Genomic DNA, 14,775 nt, shown 5'->3' on the forward strand with positions numbered 1-14,775 from the left:
TTGTTGCGGAGTCACTTTATCAAACATTCTTTTCGGTCTTCAGTCATCACATAGCTATACTTCTTGCAGAATTCCACACGACGACTTGAGTCAGTGAGCTGAGCAACAGTTATCAAGTTATGTTTCAAATCAGTTACATAAGCAACATGTGAAATAAAGAAGTTTCCATTGGTGAGAGTTCCATAACCATGAATTTTAGAATTGAAGTTGTTTTCGTATGTTACATAACCAGCATTTGGAGTGAGCTTTAAGTCTCGCAGAAATTCCTTCTGCCCCGTCATGTGCATGGAGCAAGCACTATCAATATATCGTATTGTTGCTTGCTCCGAAGCACAAAGTGCCTACAAAAATTAGTGAGAAATGGAGTTTTTAGGCTCTGAATTAGATTTTGGGACAAAGGCACGGGCTTTGGACTTAGATAGTGATTTTGGAACAACTTTGTGTTTCTGAGTGGAATTCTTTGAGTCTTTCAGAAACAGACAAAAGGCTAATGTCTTCTCATCTATCCAGTAGTCATATTCAATGACTTGGTGTTTCCGAATAGCCTGCTTTGGACATTTGACTTCCTGAGTGTTGATAACATTCATTACCTCAGGAATTGTTTTTTCATCAATGGGAGTTTTGATTTTCCATAAAAAATTAAGGATTTTGAAGAAGTGGTTTTCTTTTGATTTGTGGGTTTGCTTGATGACACATTTGATTTGGTAGATTTTCGTTTAAAAATTGTGTCATCAGATTTTGCAATGAAAGCAGATGAATTTGTACGACGAGGTGTGTTTGTAGTTTTGTGACATTCACATGAGATTTAGGTTGAGTAGAACAATCTGCTTTCTCAGGTTCTACATGACTATGAGACACGAAAGGTCTTTTTAGAATCTTAATGGGAGCAAAGGAGTTTTGACTATGATTTGAAACATGAGAGTTCCTGGATATGTTTGGTTTGGAATTGGCAATGAACCTAGAGTTTTGTCTAGTCTTAACTTCCTTCTTAAGTGCATTTCTAGCTTCTACTTTGGGATCTATCATATCCTTCCTATTCAGCATTGGTTTTCTCTTAGTGTGTGACAAGGACTATGAGGTCTGTCCTACAGATGGATTATTAAACTTAGGAGAAATGGGAACCAACTTAGTTTTTGAAAAAAAACTAAGGAATCTAAGTCACAAGAATCAGAGGAGACACTGCTTGATTTTCCAACATTATCATCTAAGGATGCCCATACAACCTTAGAGGTATCAGTTTCGATTGTCATGGTAGGAATTTCTTCAATAACACAATTGTTAGTGTGATTTCTTCTAGGAACATAGTCTACACAATTTGGAAGACTGTAATGAAATTTCATGATCTGATTCAGGTCCAGGTTTCTCAGAGGCAGAGTTTGCGTGGAATTAGGACATTTGACAACAATTGGTTTGAACTCGGGAATTAGAGACTCAAAATGACTAGTAGTCTCCGGAAGAGGTGACAAGGGAGAAACAGGGGTGTCCGAATGCTTGATGTTTGGAACTTCTCCCATAAATGTCAAATTTTGCAATTCCTTTAGAGGACTAACAATTGGTTTCAGAAACTCGCTTCCGAGACCAGGTGCTTTAGACCATGGATGACGAAAATTATGAGTCATCCGAATGTCCGCTTCAAGCATGTCAACAGAATTATGCAAAGCATCTATTTTGGCAATAAGACGTTTATTATCAGAAATCTAAACATTACGTTCGGAATAGGTGATTTCACATTTATCTTTCAAAATGATACATTCATCGTTTGACATTAAAAGTTCATGCTCTAAAGATTCGATTTTCAATTTTTTATCCTCAAAACGTAACCTAAGACGACTTAGTTCATAATCCTTCTTCTCACTGGCTTCTATGACAGACTCATAGGCTTTATAAATGGTGTTCATATCTTTTTGGATCTGGGTCAGATAAGGTTCACATAAATTCAAATCAAAATTATTATCAGAGATCATATATTTTACCTGTTGAACGATGCTTCGACCTAGAGGATCGTTAGTGGCCTTATAGCAATAGTGAGGTTCAGCAACATCATCTTCATCTTCGGACCCAGAAGACCAATAACCTTCATCACATTCAATCGTTTGTCTTTCCATCAGACACATATTCCTTCCAGTTGTCGTATCATTATCATCCCCGTAGGACCAATATCCTTTAACATCTCTCGAAACTGTAGTAACAAAGGCTTTCTCACTTTCAGCCATTTCTTGTTCTCTTCGGACATAATAAGCTGAGTCTTTAACTTTTGGTTGTTGTGGAGCATCAGTTAGACAATATTTGGCAAAGTAGTTTGCATGACCACATTTATGACACAAGATTTTTGGTTTGTATGATTTTGTACTCTGATAGGGTTCCGAATTAGAGCTTTTTTAGGGAGGTTTTGTTTGTATGCGGGAGGATTCTCGGATGGTTTATGTTCTGGAGTTGAAAATGGTTGAGGATTGTGCTGGTGAGGAGCATGGAATCGGTTTTGGTATGGTTTGTAGGAAGGATTGAAGGGACGTTTGTACTTCATTGAAAGTGGTGCAAACTCTTGTTGGAAACGGAGTTCAGAGTCCATAGCTTCGGAATCATCAGCAGAATAGGTTTGTGTTAATAGTGAAGGTGTGGATGATTGAACGGATGGAACAATTGGTTTGAAGGGATCCGAAGTGGATGAGTTCGAAATGTTTGATTCGAAAGAACTGACAAGAGCAAGAGGACCTCCGGAGAGTTCCCTGATTGTTAGAGCAACATTGGACTCATGGCCTTGAAGTTCATCAAAGAGTTGATAAAGCGTCGGTTTTTTTAAGGAGCCAATACTTTAGAGATAGGACTTTACATTTCCCCATCCTTTGCCCAGACTGTTTATGAACTTGAGATTGTACTCCAAAGGAGTTCCAACAATCCCATGAGTAGTCATGTTGTTGACAACGATTCGGTAACGGTTGGAGGCTGAGGCTACAGATTCACCTGGGGTAGTGGTGAAGGTGTCAAAGTCATTGACAACCGAGGTAAGGCGCTTGTCCCTCATATTTTCGGAACCTTCAATCAAATCCTAAAGAGTGTCCCAAATCTCTTTGGCTGATTTACACAGTTTGATATGCTCAAAGAGTGATGGAGGAACACCAAACACCATTTCTGAGAAGGCAACTTGATCAGCATGAAGCTTTTCGATATCAACTACGATTAGAGGAACCAGACGATCTTCATCTTCTCGCATGAGTTGTGCAACTGCATCACTTACAATTGTTCTTACAGGAACATGAGGGCCTTGTTTGACGGATCTCCAGATTTATTCACCCTTATCTTTGGCTAGTAAAAACCTTTCCATTCTAACTTTCCAATGATCATATTGTTCCACAACTAGTAATGGGGCACATGTAAGGCCACCCACGCTATTTGCGATTTGCATTGAAATCATTTGTTGAGGATTAGAAGCAGCCATTGAAGTCAAGATATCTTCAAGCTAAAGTGGTATATAGAAGAACTTTTATCCTTATCACAGAAATGGTTGAAATACCAAGGTAAATTCAACCCAACTATAATCTATTCTTATGGATTCATAGGACAACCACTCAAGCTCTGATACCAATTAAGAGAACAAGATCAATGCATACGGACAAGGTTTGAAAACTTAAACCTTGAGTGAATGCTTGAGATCAATGTCTGCTTGCTAATGGAGGTTCCAGTCAAGACAGGAAAGACCAGTCAAGTCTTGGATAATAAGTTCAACAACTGATCAAGACATTAATTGAAGAATGAGAATAAATGATCATGGTAAAGTTAATAAATGAGGAGTAAGAAGAATGTTTAAATACGATAGAGTCAATGCCATAAGTGAGTGAAAGATCTGTGTTTTACTTGTATTGAATGCTCCTTTATATAGGAGAGAATGTTACAGCGAATTAACTAAGTAACTTACATAGGATTGGACAATAGAACTATTTCTGACATTCTGATTGTCTAATATAACAAAAGGATAAGTCCTATGAAATGTTACATCAATACAAGGATAATTAATGACAAAAGAGAAAATAGCATGCTTCCGGATCAGCATGCATTTCGGACGTTAGGATCACTCCGGAATGTATTCCTCTTCAAAATACTCCTCCTCTTCTTCTCTTCAACTCCGGACAGGTTCCGAAGCACTTTTCCTTCTGAACGAACACACTTCGGAATATGTACTTAGGATTGCTAGAGGTTCACTTTCAGGTTCCAACAACCGTTCACGCTCGACCCGCAGAATGTAGTGAGTGCGGAACATATCCCTAAACTGCTCCCAAGTAACCACAATTCTATGATCATCAGTGTGAGACCCAGTCATCAACCTCCACCAGTCCTTTGCCCCGGACCTCAGCAGGTTCAGGGCACATCTGACCTTCTGGTCAGTAGGACATGAGCATGTGAAGTAACACCCCTCCACGTCAGACAGCCACCTCATGGCTCTGATCAGATCCTGAGTCCCATCAAATGTTGGGGGCTTCGTGTTATCGAATTCTCAATGTTGGAATGCCCGGCCAGCTCCTCCCCCTACTGTCGTTACAGCTGCTGCGGCACCCGTCTCAGCAATGGCTTCATAACGCTCGTCAAAGTACTCAACCATGGCAGTCTTAATAGACCCAAACCTCTCTGGCAGCTGTGCCCGGAACAGAGTAGCAACCTCATCATGCAGGATCTCTCAAATCTTGGCGTCCAGCTCATCCGACCTCATCTGACCAACAACCTCGGGCACCGTCAGTCCCTACTGACCGCCATCCCCTGATCCTGATCCGGATCCAGTCACAAAGCATCTCGTAACCACCATACAGAAAATACACCAGGAAGATATTAGATAATCCGCATAAATAATAGGAAACCAACTCCCAACTAAACCCTAGGGGTTGTGACTTCCTTTCTACGTGTATGGGTCCTGAGCTTTCAGTAGTACGGACCTATACTACCTTCCATGCCTACCCATATTTGTCTCAAGTATCATCACAACGCCCTAACAATATACATAAACATGGCGAGCGCTCGGTACTCACTCCTGGAGGAATGCTAAATATCTCATAACTGGCCTACCAGCCTCGCACGACCTACCCATGAAACTTCCACCAACCCTGTAGCACTCGTGTATGCTAACCATACAACGCTGGACCCAATAGAATTTCAAATACCAGATCCTACCCTAAGCCCTTCATGAAACAAGAACAAGAAATAAGGCCAAACCAAACATTCTCAGGCTATAAGATTTTAATTATGTACAGTCGTGATGCATACACTAAGCATCTACAGTAATGATGTCAATTTCATATAAGAAAAAACCCTAGGCTATCAGGAATCATATAATCAGGCAATTCTATCATGGAATTCCTGAAGATCCCTAACCTAGTACTAGCATGTTGTTCCAACATATCACAAAATCAAATAATCTGTAAGGTATTTTGGGGTCTACTTACTGGCTCCGGCTAATCGCACACTTACATCCTCCTCTAGTATTTTGAAAACCTTTTGAAAAACCATTTTAAATTCTTGTCCTTAGTTTGAGACTGGAAACACGCGAGTGTTTCCTCCAATTCATTCAAACCAAGGCTCTGATACCAACTTGTAACACCCATAAAAATCATGTCAAATTTAAACTTTTTAAAACAATCAAAACCAATAATTATTACAGAACTTGTTTTCAAAATAGTTTAGTGTCAGAGTATCCCAGAATCAAATCATGAAAACATAAGGAGGTGTACAATCACACCTTCGCCTTCCTGCAATCATCAGAAGTAACTCAAACAAAATCAACAACTGTAAGCCTGAAGCTTAGTGAGTTCCCTCAAAATACCAATGCCATACAATCATAATCATATCATATAAACGGATAGCATGCATAATGAGCCATCATATTGAATAGACCGCCTCGCGGGCCATCAGTCTATCTGGACCCCTCTCCAATCCTTCGGCACGTCTGGACCGCCTCTCGACGCCTTCAGCCTATCTGAACCACTTGCTAGGCCTTCGGCCTAACTAGTATGCATTCTCGGGTCTACAGTCTACCCGGTCCATCCAGGGTATGTTGGCTTTCAGCACAAAACAGGTCTGCCTCAACTGTCACACCCCAAAACCGGAACGGCGAAAATGTTCGGGGGTGGAGGACGTCATGTTTAGTATCACAAGACATCCATCATAGTAATCAAAGTAATGAACAACCATTTCATTAGAAAGAAAGTGTTTACAAAGTATGTGGTTCACATAACACAGACTACAAAGTAAATAACAAAACAAGACTTGAAGCTATATTGCTCCATCTTCTGAATCTCAGTGCGTGTACCTGTCTACTGGTCTCCTGAGAATACAAGTAATTTTAAAAGCGTAGGTCAGCATTTAAGCTGGTGAGTTCATAAGATTTTAGTGATGTAAGTATGTTCTAGAAAGCTTAGTAAGTCTGTAAGACCTGTTTAGAAAAGTTCGCATGTTCCTCCAGGAAATCCTATATCTCCTACTTTGATGAAAGATAAGTAAAAATGACTCTACAATCCTTTCTATGAGTACTAAATGGATACAAATTATATAAAACTCAGAGTAACCAAACAATCAATTGTGTGTATCTGCCCTAAGCCCATAACCAAACAAGCAAAAGGAAATGAGGCGGATGGCACACATCCAATTGGTTGTTTAGATCCTTGTTGTATATAACCCTAGCGTGTTCACTTGGTACTCATGGAGTTAACTGTAATAATTCCTTTATATTTGATGAAAAGATTCTTTAAGAAAACCCTTATTTCTTATAATAAAAATGGTAACCACAGTGGTCCCTTCTATAATCACTTAGTTTATACTAGCTATATATAATCTAATATCGAGCAGATAGTTAATTGTGTGAATCTGCCCTCAGACCACAACCAAACAAGGAACATGAAATGAAGCGGAAAACACACATCCAACTACCTATCGGTTATTAATTATATATAACCCTGATGTATAAACTAAGGTATTATAGAGTTAACCACCTAAGGTCCTTTAAGTTTATGCGAGATTTAATAAAATGGATTAAACCTTTTACTGGTAAGTTCCTAGTTTTATATATCAAAAGTTCTATTTGAAAATTATGTTTGTACTAGAAAGTTGTGCATTTTATTAGTGTCCTATGACTTGACTCATACCTTGTACCCCTTATGATGACTTAATGTATACGTAACATATAACTCACTAAGATCGAATGGATAATAGGTTGGGTGAATCCACTCTAAGCCCACAACCAAACAAGGAATAGGAAATGAAGCAGAAAACACGCATCCTATTACCTGGCGGATCCTATTAATTTATATCCCTTGATGTATACATTAAGGGATCATTAGGTTAGCATTATGGTCCCTTTCTACTAAACGTACTAGACCCGACTGTTTTGTTTGCCGTTAGTAAAATGTAAGTTTTCCCTAGTTTATAATTATCTTGACTCGAAAATAGTTTGCATTAACTTTCAAGTGGTACTGTCACAATATTAAAGTAATGGGAAATTGTAAGTATTGTAGTATTGTATATAGTAGCTACTGTTGTACTAACTACCTTCAACCAATTATTAATTAAGGTAAAAATGTGATATGTTGTAACCATACTTGATCGACTTAGTAAAACACAATGCTCAAAGATGTCGAAATGGTATGACATTCGTCACCCGAAGACCTGCAGGTCCCACTATAGCTAACAGCAAGGTGTAGGACGGTCAGTCCAGTATAGATCTATACACGAATTCACGCTCTCCCTTCAGAAGACTCTGGTTAAAAACGAGCAATGACAAAGATGTCATTCCCCGAAGTACCTCACATTTATGCTATAGTATTCTTGTATATGTATTGTATGTACTAGTGTAGTGTATGTTCTCTCTGTCTAGTTTGTAGTATGTTCTCTTTGTTTCTCATCGTAGTATGTTCGTTCTGTTTCTCATAATAGTATGTTCTAGTATCTAGTGTGAACTGAACCTCTAAACTATACCTCTTATAGTTTACTAATGTTTTACTTGAACTGTTATTGAAAAATACCCATTTTACTACTAAGTTATGCTTGTACTTTAAAAGCAGAGTTTTGTTAAACTATAAAGTAACATAACTTTAAAAGAGTTTTCGAAATGTTTTGATAACTTATAAAGACATAAGAAATCTTTTGAAAGATGTTTATAACAAACATTTACAGAGTTATCATTGTGTTCAACTTGTATCCCCCCCCCCTTTAAAAGCATTTAAAACAGTTAAAAGATTCATTAAAGGGGTATAAACTCACCTGATGTAGGTGATTCAAACGAACACGCGTATAAGGATGAGAAGCTCCACAAATGAAGTCCCGAGACTTAAAGAGTCCTAAATGACATATAATAGCATATACTAACATAAATATAGTGTTTAGAAGCAACCAAATGCAAGGAAACACCTCACAGGACTAGGAAACACTTTGACCAAGTGTTGGAATCACATGTGATTGAACTAAGGGGAGTGTACGGCCAATATGAGGAGTGTGCGGCCATAGGTGTATGGCTAGGGAATGTACGGCCGTACATTCATGGTACTAAGTGCACAAAAACCTTTTCCAAGGGTAGAAATGCTTGTGAGACAATTGCTCTTCAAGTGGTGAAGCTGGAAATGCGCTTTAAAGGCCTTTGAGGGTGTTTTTAGGGGTGTACGGCCATACATGGGTGTACGTCCGTACACACCTTATGTTCATGAGTTCTGGGCATTTTTAAGGTGCTAATCTAGTGTTCTAACATCTACTTAAGCATAGGGAAAGAGTACTTATGATTTGGAGGCTCAAAAGGGTTCACAATCACTAAGAACAAGTGTGTGTTCTTGGTGTTCTTGGTGAAATGGATGAAGATTTGAAGATCTAGCCAAAACAATATTTCAAAAGGATGAAATCAAAGGATGTAACTAGTTTAAGAAGATTAACAACAAATCAAGGGAAGAACACTTACCACTTTTGAAGATCAATATGAAAGACAGGATGATAGTTGAGAGAAAAATTTGATGCTCTTGACTTGAAAAGTGAAGAATGGCTTAGAAATGAAGGGATAACATACTCAAGGAGGGGTGTGTACGGCCCAATATTGGTGTACGGCCGTACAATCATGTGTAACATCCCGAAAATTCAGAAGTATTGTTCAAGGGCTAAAGTGTAAATTAAGGTGGGGACTCGACAAGTAGGTATTCCGACTCGCCGAGTCAGAGCGGTATTTGGTCGTGGGTTAACTGACCAACTCGCCGAGTCAGTAGCTGGGACTCGACGAGTTGATGCTAAAAGGAGAAAACCCTAATCCCGGGGGTTGAGCCCTATATAAAGAACATGATACCCTCTCCCCAGCTTCTTTACCTTCCCTTTTGAGTTCCAGAAGCCCTAGATTCGTGTGAGCTTTCCTTTATGAGAGATTAGATCCTTTGAGGAGGGAATCTTGGAGGGAAATTGAAGAGAAAGAAGATTGGAGCAAGGGGCTTTGCAGAGAATAAGCTTATTCTTCAGTTGGAGCTTTCATTTGAGGTAATAATCTGTTGTTTGAGCTTTTGTGCATCTAGATCTATCAATTGTGGGGTTTTTGGGGCATAAATGAGGAACATCTCGAGTTTGGTATAAGATCTGAGGTTGCTACCTCAGATCTAGGTTGTTAATGATCCAAGAAGCCATAAAGTCTATGCCCAAGAGTTGTTGGTGAATTTCTTTTGTCCCAAACCTTAGTCCAAGGTTGTATTATGCTTAGATCTCTTTGGATTCATGTAAAGTTTGCCACTTTACGTGATGGATGGGTTGTAGGGGAGTGGATCTATGGTTTAGAGCCCCTGCATGGCTTGGAAAGCCACTGTATGGATTAAGAACTAGAGGTTCTTGGCAAGTCACATCGGTGAACTCGGCGAGTTGGATGAAGATAGACAGGAACTCGACGAGTTGGAAGAACAACTCGGCGAGTATGTTGAATGTTGCCTTGGACACGGCGAGTTGAGTCGTGGATTGGGAGTTCTGAGTATAGGGACTCGACGAGTCAGCGGGTTGACTCGGCGAGTAGAGTCAGTCTGGAAGGTTGACTTTGACCAAGAGTTGACCAGTTGACCTCTGAGGGTATTTCGGTAAATATTGGTACTTATTGAGCTCAGGCTTTTGGTATTGATCAGTGGTGGAGTTCGTGTCCGAGGTTAGAGCTGAGTGATCTTATCTTTTCAGTCATCAGTGGCGAGGTGACTTATCCTCACTATATCAACAGGGTCTACGGCACCAAGGCCGGCCCTTTATCGGATTGTAATCCGGGTATCGTTGTTATGTTATTGCTTTGCTATGTTTGCATCGCGGTAGTTAGGATGGTATATGTTAGAGACCAGGTTAAGGTCGGTATCCTGGTATATAGGATGATGCTATGCTAATTACCGGTTAGGTCGGTATCCTGATTAGGATGATGTTATGTTATGTGATCTGCTAGATCGGTTTGATTGGATGTGAATTGTTATATGATTGTATGTTTATGTGCACATGGTTGTTGGACTGGGGTTGGGTTGAGGCGGGTCCTACTTTGTGCTGAAGGCCAACATACCCAGGGTGGACCGATTATCCCGAAGGCCCAGCAAGCGGTCCGGATAGGCTGTAGGCCCCAAGAGGGCGGACTAGACGTGTCGAGGCTCGGGGAGTGGACCATGCCGACTGAAGGCCCGGTACGGGCGGACCAATCATATTGTACACTCAGAGAGTGGACTAGGTGGATTGAAGGCCCGGTGAGGGCGGACCAATCACACTGTAGACTCGATGTATATGGCTAGACTCGGAGGGTGGACCAGGTGGATTGAAAGCACGGTGCGGCGGACCAGTCACACAGTAGACCCGAAGTGCATGGTTGTTCTGTGTTCTGTTATGATATGACATGTTATGTGTATGGTATATATATATATATATATATATATATATATGGTTGGTATTTTAGGGGGTATCTCAGTAAGCTTTCGAGCTTACAGGTGTGGTTTAAATGTTTCAGGTACTTCAGCAGACCGTGGCAAGGCAAAGGTGTGATCGTACCACTCCTCATGTTTATGTTTTATGATATGGTTCTGGGAAGACTCTGTTAATAATTGTATTGAAAACCTTTTTGTAATAACTTAATGAAACTGTGTTGTTTTTGAAAAGTTTAAATTGGTTGGAATTTTTAGAGTGTTACAAGTTGGTATTAGAGCCTTGGTTTGAGTGAATTGGAGGAACATTCGTGTGAATCCAGTCTCAAATCAAGGAGAGTTTTCAAAAAGAGAATTTAAAATGGTTTTCAAAATAAGTAAAGGATGACGCGGAGGTACAATCAGTCGGAGCCAGTAAGTAACCCCAAAATACCATACAAGTTATTTGTTTATGAGATATGATAGAATAGCATACTAATACTAGGCTAGGGATCTTCAGTAATTACATGATAGAGTTGCCTGATTTATGATGCCTGCTAGCCTAGGTTTTCTTTCTGTATGAGATTTCCAGTGCTCCTCTAGGAGTGAGGGTTGAGTGCTTGTTATGCCTGTTCATCACTAGGGTGTTGTGGTGATACTTGATATAAATATGGGTAGGTGTGGAAGGTAGTATGGGCCCGTACTACTGAAAGCAAAGGACCCATACACGTATCAAGGAAGTCACAACCCCTAGGTCTGTGTTGAGAGTCGGTTCTCGGGTTAGTGAGAAGCGTCTGATGTTTTGTGGAAATTTCAGTATGGCTGTTACGAGGCATGTTCGGAGCGGATCCGGATCAGGATCGGGAGCAGGAGAGGGCAGCCAGGGTGGGCCAGTACCGCCCGAGGTTATTGGTCAGATGAGCACAGACGAGTTGGATGCTAGGATTCGTGAGATCCTACGTGATGAGGTTGTTGTGTTGTTCCGGGCCAAGTTGCCAGAATTGTTTGGGTCGATCAAGACCGCCATGGTCGAGTATTTGATGAGGGCTATGCAGCTCTTACAGAGACGGATTTCGCGGCTGCTATAGCGGCTGTAGCAGCGGTAGGGGGAGGAGCCAGTAGAGGTTTTCAGTATTGGGACTTCGATAATACGAAGCCCCCTACCTTCGATGGAGTTTAGGACCCGATTGTTGCTATGAGATGGTTGTCAGACATGGAGAGGTGTTTCTTCACGTGTTCATGCCCTGCTAATCAAAGAGTGAGGTGTGCTCTGAACCTATTGAGGCTCGGGGCGAAGGATTGGTGGAGATTGACCACGGGGTCATATTCAGATGCGCAGCGGGCTGCGGTTTCATGGGATCAGTTCTGGGAGATGTTCAGTACCCGTTATGTTCCACAGATTGAGAGGGAGAGGTTGGCTCAGGAGTTCTTGGAACTGAAGCAGGATTCAGAGTCGGTGACGGAGATCACCAGGATGTTCACTGAGAGGGCGATGTTTTGCCTGGAGTTTGCTTCGGAGCAGGCTCAGATGTCCCGATATTTGACTATTCTCAAGAGGGATATCAGGCAGTTTATGCCTACGCAGAGGTGCGAGACCTTGCTGGAGTTGCAGGAGGCCGCTCAGCGGCGTGAGTTGGAGATTGAGTTATAGTTGAGAGAGCAGAGGCAGGCCCCGGCACAGTCGTAGCCGGCACCGAAACGGTCCAAGACCGTTGATACTAGGTTGGGAGATCAAAGCAGCCGCACTTGTGAGAAGTGCGGGAAGGGTCACATTGGAGTTTGTAGGTCCGGTGGTGCATGCCGCAAGTGCGGGAGAGAGGGGAATTATGCGAGGGATTGCCATCAGTCATCCCCAGTTCAGGATATGAGGATTTGTTATCAGTGTCATCAGGTTGGTCACATGAGGGCCAACTGTCCACAGCTTGCGGCAGGACCGGTGCAGGCTCCAGCACCGGCCACTTTGAGGATTGCGGGTGGAGGTCAGGGTGGAGCAAAGCCCCCGAGGGCTTAGGGGCATGCTTTTCAGCTTAAAGCAGAGGAGGTCAGGGCAGATCCGGATGCAGCTGCGGGTACGTTTCCTTCTTGATATCTTGTTATCTTATGGTTGTTGTGGAGTATTATATTTGCTAGTCTTATTCGCATAATTTATGGTAGTGTATCCATTCGATATTTCGGGTTTATGGTATTATTGAGGAGTCGGTAGTTAGGGGTTGAATTCAGTTATCATCCAAGGGATTGATGGTCAAATTTTGGGTGGATTGATCTTGTTGTCGGGTACAGCAATTACGACTTGAGAAGTGTTCAGCTAAGAGTCGAACTCCCTTAGAGTTCAAGATGTGCGATATCGGATAAGTGATTTTGTGGCGGTTGCTCGTTTTGATTCAGTTCAAGTAAAAGAGAATTTGTTGAGTAAGGATGATTAACTGATGCTGGTTGGGTTACCAGTGGTTGGTAGTCAGTGCTCTAAGTGGGGAGAATTGGAAAATTCTCAGGAGGATCGACAAGTATTTGAGGTTGATTAGCTGTTTGGAATTCAGCGGTGTTTCAGTCAACCAAGAGTGTGGGCTGGTATGAGTAAGTGGCAGACTAGTGGGGGCAGGGAGCAGACCATGGATTCAGGGTAGATAGTGCCTGATGTTAGGCCCGAGTTTAGGCCATGGAAAGGATTCCAGGATCGGAACGAGAGTTCGGAACCCCTAAGGGGCTAGAACAGCATGATCGGGAAGGATTCCCTGGAAGGGTAGTTAGAATGATGTGTGATAGTTGAGCAGACCGGATAGACTGAAGGCCGGATGGCGTACTAGTCAGGTCGAAGGCTCGGGAGAACGGTACAGACAGGCTGAAGGCCCAGAGAGGCGGTCCAGACATGTTGAAGGTTCTAAGAATGGTCCAGACAGGCTGAAGGCCCAGAGAGGCGGTCCAGACATGCTGAAGGTTCTAAGAACGATCCAGAAAGGCTGAAGGCCCAGGAAGGCGGTCCAGACATGCTGAAGGTTCCGAGAGTGGTCCAGATAGGTTGAAGGCCTGGAGGGGCGGTCCAGCCATGTTGAAGACTTTGTACGCGTTTGTGGATCGGTATGAGGAGAATGAGGAAATGCATTGCCATGGAATGATGATTGATATGGTCTGGCCCTAAGTGTTGATCAAGTTAGTGGAAAGCAGCGCATGGACTCGAGAGTCCTTGCGAGCAGATTCAGAGCATGTGTGATGCACGGAGTAGCGGTTACTCTACAAGGGATAGTGTAGAGTAGGGTGTGTACACCATGGCACTTGTCTGAAGTGGCAAGGTTGGCAAGTAGATTTCCTTTGATAAGGAAAGGGAAAGATATGTAACTCCGGGGGGGAGTGTTGGTTCACGGAAGTGGAAGCAGTAGTGAGAATGGATGATTGAGAGTATTTCAATTATGGTTGTTGAGCACTGTGATAATACCAGTGGTATGGAAGCACATCCAGATTGGGTGTCTGTCGAGGTTGCGGATGAATTTCAGATGGTATAGAACTAGAGGATTTCGGAAGGGAGGCAAGGATGGAGCCTTGGATTTTCAGTATGGTTGTGATTAGGAGGTTATGTATGTATCGGTAATTCATCCTGGGGATGTTTGGAGGTATCGTCAGCGTGTCGGGTTTTTCCAGCCCGAGGATGTTAGAGCAGGTTCAACAAGTGATTATGTGATTTAGAACGATGGAAGTACCATCGGGTGATCATTGGCTAATAAGGGTTGTTAGCAGAGAAAGAAGTCGGTGGCCGGCTTGAAGCAGTTGTCGTGACTCTGAGAGAAAGAGTTGGTCTTTATAGGGGTTTGATGGTAGTGTTTGAAAGAACCTGAGTTGATTGAGAAATCGGAGTCTGCAGTGCGAGAGTTTGTTCTGAAGTGCATGCAGCAGTAGGCTTCGAGGACGAAGCCTAATTTAAGTGGGGGAGAGT

Source organism: Lactuca serriola, chromosome 4 (genome assembly GCF_051521515.1).
Source record: "Lactuca serriola cultivar US96UC23 chromosome 4, Lser_US96UC23_V15, whole genome shotgun sequence".
NCBI lineage: Eukaryota > Viridiplantae > Streptophyta > Magnoliopsida > Asterales > Asteraceae > Lactuca > Lactuca serriola.